Source organism: Myodes glareolus, chromosome 5 (genome assembly GCF_982192425.1).
Source record: "Myodes glareolus chromosome 5, mMyoGla1.1, whole genome shotgun sequence".
Taxonomy (NCBI): Eukaryota; Metazoa; Chordata; class Mammalia; order Rodentia; family Cricetidae; genus Myodes; species Myodes glareolus.
In genome coordinates, this window is record NC_142030.1 from 80,407,513 (window position 1) to 80,415,969 (window position 8,457).

The following is an 8,457-nucleotide window of genomic DNA, read 5'->3' on the forward strand; positions in this document are numbered from 1 at the left end:
GTATATTCCAATATTTTACATATAAATATTCTGATTTTGACATTTTATAAATTTCAAGCCAAACCACCTTTCTATATAGTCAAATACAATTGAATCATTAACAACATTATCGTATTGGCAACACCAGTAATAATATGTGAATCTGATGTGACAGTTTTTAATAAAGGATTTAATGGGCCATTCCAAATCTCATTTTCATTCTTTTCACAAGTGCTCAATAAAATAGCAACTTTATTCTTCTATTCCCTTCAATCATCTGCTCTTAGATCTATGTCTGTGAACTAAGCGAATGTGTTGTTGGGTTATTTTTTTAAGACTCGGGGATGTACATGTTAATAGCACATTACCAGGTAGGGGTTTTCTTTCTCATTTTCCGAAAAAGTTCCTCTTTAAAAATTTAATTACATAGTGATCAGCATTTTGTGTGAATTGAAAGACTTAATAGCTGTTTTTTTAAATGACTATAGAAAACCTAATCAAGTAGCTCTGTAATCTGTCTTATAGTAGATCCTTTGTTCCAGAATTTATACTTTATATTACATCCTTATAAAAGAATACTGAATTAATATATAGAGCTGAGGTCACACTGAACCTGGAGCCATCTGAGAAATTCTGTCATTATATTTTGATATTTTATTGGACTCTGCTTTCTTTGCTGACCAGTTCCTGGGAGAGAACGCACCAGGTTGTTGACTGGTAAAACAAAGTTGTGGATTCTTAACAGAACTGCCTTCCTAGAATTAGCAGACTAAATGTGATGGCATCATTTTCTTTTTTAAATTGTCAGGTAATATAAACATTCTTTGAAATGGAACGATTTGAATGATTTTTATCAGGACTCTAATTCCTGAGAAATAGGAAAGTGAGCCTTATGGCTCATGAAGTAGTTTTAGCACAGTTTACCTCGTCATTTAGCACAGTATTGGTGGTTTTGACTGAGACAGTTTGAAAATGCCTTTGTAATTAATAACCCATTACAGAAACAAATGTAGAGCCATGGATAAAATATTTGAGGTTTAAAATAGTTTAAGGATAGCGTTGACATTGGACCTTGAAGGGAAAAATTATTTGAGAATCTTTACTTAAAAAGGAGATATGGCAGAATGTGACTTTGGGAGTTAGGCAGACTTCTGATGTGATATTTCTCCAGAAACATTGAACTGCTATTTTTGTAAGTATAGTGTTAGATTTTATTTATTTATTTATTTAATACTTATTTTTAGTTTTTTTTTTTTAGAAGTAGCAGCAGACCAGGGATTTGGAGACATTTGCTAGGTGATATGTGTTAACAGCAGGTGGAATCCAAGTTACACAAAGAGTAAATCAAGGAGAAGAGTTAGTGGAGATGAGAGGGTTTCTCTACACTAGAAGCTTCACTCAAGTTGGGCTTGAGAGATGAGAAAGGGAGATTGTGTGCGATGTGTAAATTCAAGATTTTCTTAAAGTGCCAGTACCTAGGTCGTTTTTTAAATGCATCTTTTTTACAAAGGCTACCTTGAGTTGTAAGCTGACTGCTGGGTACCAGACAAAAAGCATCCCTGAATATACTTATGGTAGGAAAGAGCTTTATATTAATGGAGAACTTTTCTCTGAGGAATTTTTGTAGACTTTGAATAAGAACTGTTGAGATGTTACTTTCTTTTCCTACACTGCAATCACCCTTCCTGTGTCTCTCTCTCGTTAGCGTGAGGTGCTGTGCTTTATGTTTTTGTTGGCTATTTTTTTTTCTTCCATACATTTCTTCCTCCCTCACTTTCCCACCAATTCCTTGATTATGCAACTGAAACCCAGTACTTTTCCATTGTCTTTACCCAGAAGTGGCCTTATCCTTTTCTTGATAGAGGAAACAAAAGCCATGAACTTCATGATACTTGTATGGCTTAAGCCTTGAATCTACATTTGAGCATCTTTTCTTCCTAGTGGTCTAGTGTCCTGTTGCTTATTAGGGTCTTGTATTTCTCCACAACTTCTCTGTTGTAGTATTTACTATACTATTCTCTTGTATATTCATCTTGTCACCCTGTAATTACATCTTTGAGCACATATTTGTTAACGCTTGTCTTAAACACCAGTGGTGTTCCAGGAGAAGGCTTGATTACTTGTAACTCGCATCCCTCTTTCTCTTAGTGATCGTTCTTAATCTCTAGGTAAGTGTCTGTGACACTAAAACAGGACACGTAGTTTACACTGTGTTCTGTCTACCAGAATATGGGCTCTGAACTCTTGAGTCTTTCATTCAAAGATCATAGAGTTAGAGGAAAAGTGGTGGTGTTCACATTTATGCTGCCAAGAAGACTACCTTCAGGTGTTGTTTATGGGTTTCATGGTGAGCTCATTTTCACTGAGTTTAGAAAGGGCAAGTCTTCAGTGGGGAAAGTGGAGATTTCCTTATGTTTGAATTGACAAATTTCTGATTAACAAGCCATCAGCCCCCAGAAATAGAGGTAATTGAGTTCTTGCCTGTGATCATTACTGATTAGAACAATAGACAAAAGAAAGTATACAAGTTAAAATATCTATAGTGAGAACACTCAGGAGTGTTCTCATTGGTTGAGATGAAAGAATTTGAATTTTCAAAAGTTACCTGACACAATTTTTAGACGATGCTTTCTATAAAGCAAGATAAAACCCTGAAAGTACTAGAAAGGAGTGACAAAATTGGTACCAGATTAATAATTTGCTAAGGAGGCAAAACTCATAACCTCCAAGAGAGAAACAGAATATTGAGTGGGACTAAGAGCCAGTTAAAGCAAGAAGTATTAGGCACAATTTGTAAATATTATTGGAAAATTTATTTAGTAGTTGGAAAAACTTTTAATGATGCCAGGCAACACTGGGGGAAAATATAGTTCTAGGTAGATATTTGATTTGGGTAATTATTTATTGTTTAATTTGTGCCAATGGCAAACTGTGTTAATGAACAAAAACACTAGCCACACTCCCACTGGAAGTGAAGAGATAGACAAACCTCTATCTGTTTTCAATGGTCACAAATGATAACAGGAAAAAATGAAGCAGAGGAAATATTTGGAATAAAGTGGTGGAGTTCACTATTTTACAGTACTAGGAATCAAGGCCAGGGCTTTGTACACTCTAGGTAAGTTTTGTCACTTGGCCCAATTTATCATTTTCTATGGATGGACCAAGACATTGTACAGTAGGTGAACATAGCCTAATGAATATATGGGAAGAAAGCACTCCAGTAAAGAAGAGGCCCAAAGACATGAGCTAGGATCATATTTACTAGTTTTGAGAACTGACAAGAAGGCCACTGGTCTGGTGAAGGAGCAGGAATTGAAGTATGAGAGCAGTTGCACTAAGAAACAAGATTCTGTGATGTCTTATGAACCCAGTGAGACCACTGACTCTGGCTTCTCTTTGTTTAATGCAGAAGCTGTTGGGGAGTTTTTGAGAGTAAAGCTCTTATATTTTAGTGATATAAGAGTCACTGATAGATTAAAGAATAGACTGTTTAGTTAAAAAAGGAAACCCAGGAAGAGAAGCTCTTTGGTTTCTGCAGTAATTATAGACAGGTAATAAAGACTTAGGCTTCTATGATACTGGTGGAAAAGTGATAAGTGGGTAGATTTTGGAACTAATTTGCAAGTACAACTATTGGTTGTAGTTGTGCAAGACAATAGAGTCAAAACATTTTAACATTTTTGTTAACTTTTTGCTTGAACTGAAAAAAATATTCCTGATGACTAGAGTGGACAAGATTGTCTAAGTATGAGATTTGGGAATGGTAGCACCTGAGAAGATCAGTTTCTTTTTGAAATTTTTTAAATGCCCATTAACCGTGCAAAAAGAGGTCTTTGAGTTTTTGTAATGCCCAAAGGAAAAAGAAAAGCATGTTTCTAGACTTAAAGCTGCAACCAAGTCTCTTCAGATAAGGTTACCTTGTCACAAAGTTACTTTTGGATGAGTAGGCGATGTCTAGTAGTAGCTTTATCTGAGGAACGTGCCCCTAAAACTTTTAAGATAAAATTAATCGCAATGAGTAACTGAAAATTTGCAATATGAATGTGATGTGTTCAGTCATTAAGTCCTACTCTGTGAAAAAGGCCACACTGTCAGTACTGAGCTGTTTTAGCAAAACCCATAGGTAGGAATGAAGAAAATAAGCTTACAGAAGCACTTTGGAATATTTAAAAAAAATTATTTGTGTTGATGTTTTGGAGATTTAAAAGTAGGTCTAGAAGTTATTTCCAAGTTATTATATTGTGAAACTTGAAATTTTTGCTAGGTAATGAGCTAGGTTTTCAGTCACAAAAGCACAAACTCTAAGTATTTCAGTAAACTTTTTAAATAAAAATAGTCTTCTGGTAGCATTTTTTCCTAAAAATTATCATTGGACTTTTTAAAAAAATCTTTTTTCATAACTTTTAACCTTGTAATTTAGCAAAGAGCAAATTTAGGAGAAAACTTGGTTGTGTCCTTTCTTGAATTACTATGGTTGGCTGTCATTTCCCCTACTGATCCTCTTCTGCTACTTTACTGTTTTGTGAGTTGTCTGTAAATTGTTGGTGAATGAGGGAGTCAGGGCACCACTGTTAGGCCTTGTTCTTAATTCACTTTGTATCCAGATCAAGTGTCAACATCTGTATCAATATATCTGTTATCTATTAATAAACCTTCATTTAAATACAAGTTTACCTTACTGTCCTTTTTCCCTCCTAGTACTTCAGTGAATCATCTTGCATGCTCCCTGATTGCTCAGATTTGGAGACCTGTAACACTGTATCTTTCTTGTTATTGTCACAAAATATCTGATATGAAATAAAAAGGAATTACTTGAGTTTACCATTCAGAGGGATTGTTCCATGGGGTGTGTCTCATGTGCATGTGCTGAAGGGCACTTGGTGGAACCCATTCTTCCTGTCTGAGGACAAGAGACAATACAGAGAAGGATGCTAGCACCACACTGACTTTCCCTTTTTCTTCTGTTATTGTGTATTCCATGCTCCGTGGCTGGTGCCACCTGTGTTTCAGGAGGGTCTTCCTCATCAGTAGTTCTCTCTGGAATTGCTGTTTAATCTCAAGTTCATAACTCTTAGTACAGTTGGCAATAAAGAGTATTACAACCACTAAATAAAAATATAGTTGTCAGTCAAAAGCATTAATTTGTAGGGTAGTTGTGTGATTGTTAAAATTCATATTCTTTAGTTCCTGTCCTAAGCTTTTAACTGGCTACATACTCTTTTAACTGGCTACATACACCATACAAGCATTCTAGATGGGTACAGTTTGCTCTTACAACTGCGACATCCCTGTGTATGCATACATCTATTTGTGTATGAAATTTATGCAGCTGTATGTGTGAGTATATCGTGGATAAATGCCTGAAAGTGGCATCACTGGATCAGAAGTCATTTTTAAAAAAGATTTACTTTACAGCTGTGGTGGTTAAAGCATGTAATCCCGGAACTCATGAGGCTGAAATGGAACAATCACCAGGAATACATGGCTAGCTTGGGCTATCATATATGATATATAGGATATGGTATATGGTGTAAATCATATGGTATATGATATAAAAAGGAATGAAATTAAAGAGAAACACTAGATGCATATGTAGGTAAAGATGCACAGTTTCGGCTCTGTCTAGTTTGCTATGTCACCACACCCCCTTTGAGTGCTGAGACAACAAATGTGCTCCTCCATTCCTTTTTTGTTTGATGTGTTTCGTCTGTGTCCTCATTTTGAGTGTGTAGTTGTGTGTGGCTTTATCTTTTCATCATGAGTGGATTTATGTAAGTGTCCTCACTGTCAGGAAAAAGAAATATGACATCAGCACAGCAGTTCTTTGTGCTACCTCTATTACTAAATAATACTCCTGTCTCAACATGTGCACTTAGCTAATCTATTTGAATTCTCCATAATTTTGTCATTTTGAAACTATTCTATGATACTCTGTATCAGTTAGACACCATTTCTGTTAGATGAGCTTTTTTATTCTTAAACTTTACCAGCTTCTGTACCAATAGTTTTTTTTTTTTTAAACTTCTGAGTAGCATTTAATGCTATGACTGTGCCGCAGTATGTTCAAACACTCACCTGTTGAAGGACAGGAACTGTGTCTGGGGGCAGTAGAACTCAAAAAGCCACTTGCATATGAATGTGTGGACATAATTTTTACTCTGATAGACAGGCCTTAAGTGTGGTTTTTGAATAGTCTGATAGCTGTATTCTTTAAATCTGTCAGACTATTTTGCAAAGTGACTGCACCTATAAATTATCACTATTTCTCCTTGAGGGTTGGAGTATTTCCAGTTTCTTACCAACCTTTGATATTATCATGAATTTTTGATGTTTAGTAGATGCAAATTGTAGTTGGACATATATTTAGGAACAAATTTTTATCTGTATATTTTTGTCAACATGTGTGCTCATGTCTTCTTTCCATTTTTACTTTGACATTTTTCAGCCACAGAGTTCTGAGAATTCTTTGTATAAACTACACTGGCTTTGCATGCCTATCCCTTCCCTCATCATGGTGCAAATCACATAGCTCAAATCTCAGTTAATATGGCATATCAGTTATGGTTACATAAACTACAAACCTTGTTGCTAGCTCTCCAGTCCATAGAGTTCAATGTAAGAAACAGCTGCTTGTCATGATCAGTGACCAGTTGCTTCTTTCAAAACCTTTGGTAAACACTACAGACCTTCTATTAAGGTAGAAATCAAGGTGTATGTTTGTGTAGCCTCTGAGTTTTGGGCGATAAATCCTGATGACACTTTATGAAAACAAATCACTTAAAAATGGAATTGTCCAACAAAGATGAAAGTACAGCACATAAATAAAATTTATAAGATGAAATAAAATTATAATGAGACACAAATGGGATTCCGTAGGAAATAGTGGATAAGATGTTAACAGTGGTGCATTTAGTAGAATAACTGTGCAGCTAGTGAAATTTGGTAGTGGTAAACCTCTTGATGTAACTGGGGAAAAGGTGAAATCCCACACAAAGGGGTAAAAATCTCCGCTAAAGGAACTCAGAGACATCTCATAACATTAAAATGAAACATAAAATGTTAGAAGCTGATCCAACTTAGACAACAGTATGAACACTCAGGATAACCATTTAGGAAAGGCGTGTTCTCTGTATTGTAAGTTATGGCACGATAAAACACTATTCTGAAAGTTTCTAATGTCTTAAGTATACCATGCTAAATAAATTTAGTACTTGTAAAATATGTGTATGTGTATAAATGTTATATATATGTATATATCCATATATATATGTAAAACAGGAAGCTTTGACAATGATTTAAAGTCAATTACAAAACTTTCCGTCGTTTATTAGGTTCTGTGTAGCTTCAGCTCACGTGTGCTCCCTTATTACTGTGCAGGATTGCTTATGTTTTCTACACGTCCCGACTTTGTCACGCTTTCAACTTGCACATATCTTTGCATTGCTGTATAACCTGTCCTTTTGTTTGTATTGTTGCTATTTTTAAATTGTTTCTAAAGCTTTCATACAGTGGGCTTACTTATGTCATGTTCATACATGGATGTCATTATACTTTGCTCACATCTACTCTTCTATTATTCTCTCCATTTTCTTCCTCTAGTCCTCTTCTTGCAAATAGCACACTTTCTTTTTCCATGATGGATTTATATATAGGTAGGTAAGTATATTGATTGATTGTAGATGTGATTTTGTTACCTTTAGACAGTGTTTCTAAACCTTCCTAATGCTGTGACCCTTTACTACAGTTCCTCATGCTATGGTGACCCCAACCATAAAATTATTTTTGTTCCTGCTTCATAACTGTAACTTTTCTACTGTTATGAATCCTAATGTAAATATCTGTGTGTTCTGATGATCTTAAGTGACTCCTGCGAAAGGGTCAGTCAACCCCAAAGAGTACGTGATGCACATGTGGAAACATGTGCCTTTAAACATGTTCCTTATGTAAAGCCCAGTGTCTGTGGACACACCCACCCCTAGATTCTGTTTTTTGACAGCAAACATGCTACATTTTTTAGATTTTTGTTGATTTGACATAACATGATAATATGTATAGCTTCTTTTTCCTTCATTTTAAAAGCAAAAGTTTGAATTTTATTGAAGCTTATTTTTTTTAAAATTTTGATTGTCCTTTCTAGGGATTTTTCTTGTCTAGTTTGGGAACTTTAAGATTTTATCTTAAAATACTCTTGTGTTATACATTTAAATCTACAATTCATTTTTCTTTTTTTAAATATATAACTTTCGTGGGGCTCTTTTTTCTTTTTGTAGGCCTTTAAATGTCCACTTGCTTTAAAAGCATTTGTTAAAAGGTTAAACCTTTCTGTATGCACTGTGTCTCTTTATACTTTTATTAAGAGTCAGTTATGGACCTATTTGTGGGTCTACTGTTCAATTTCTGTTTCATTGATTTGTGTCTTTTCCTCTACCTGCAATTGTCTTGATTAATTCCATGGGAATGCATAGCATTGAGTTG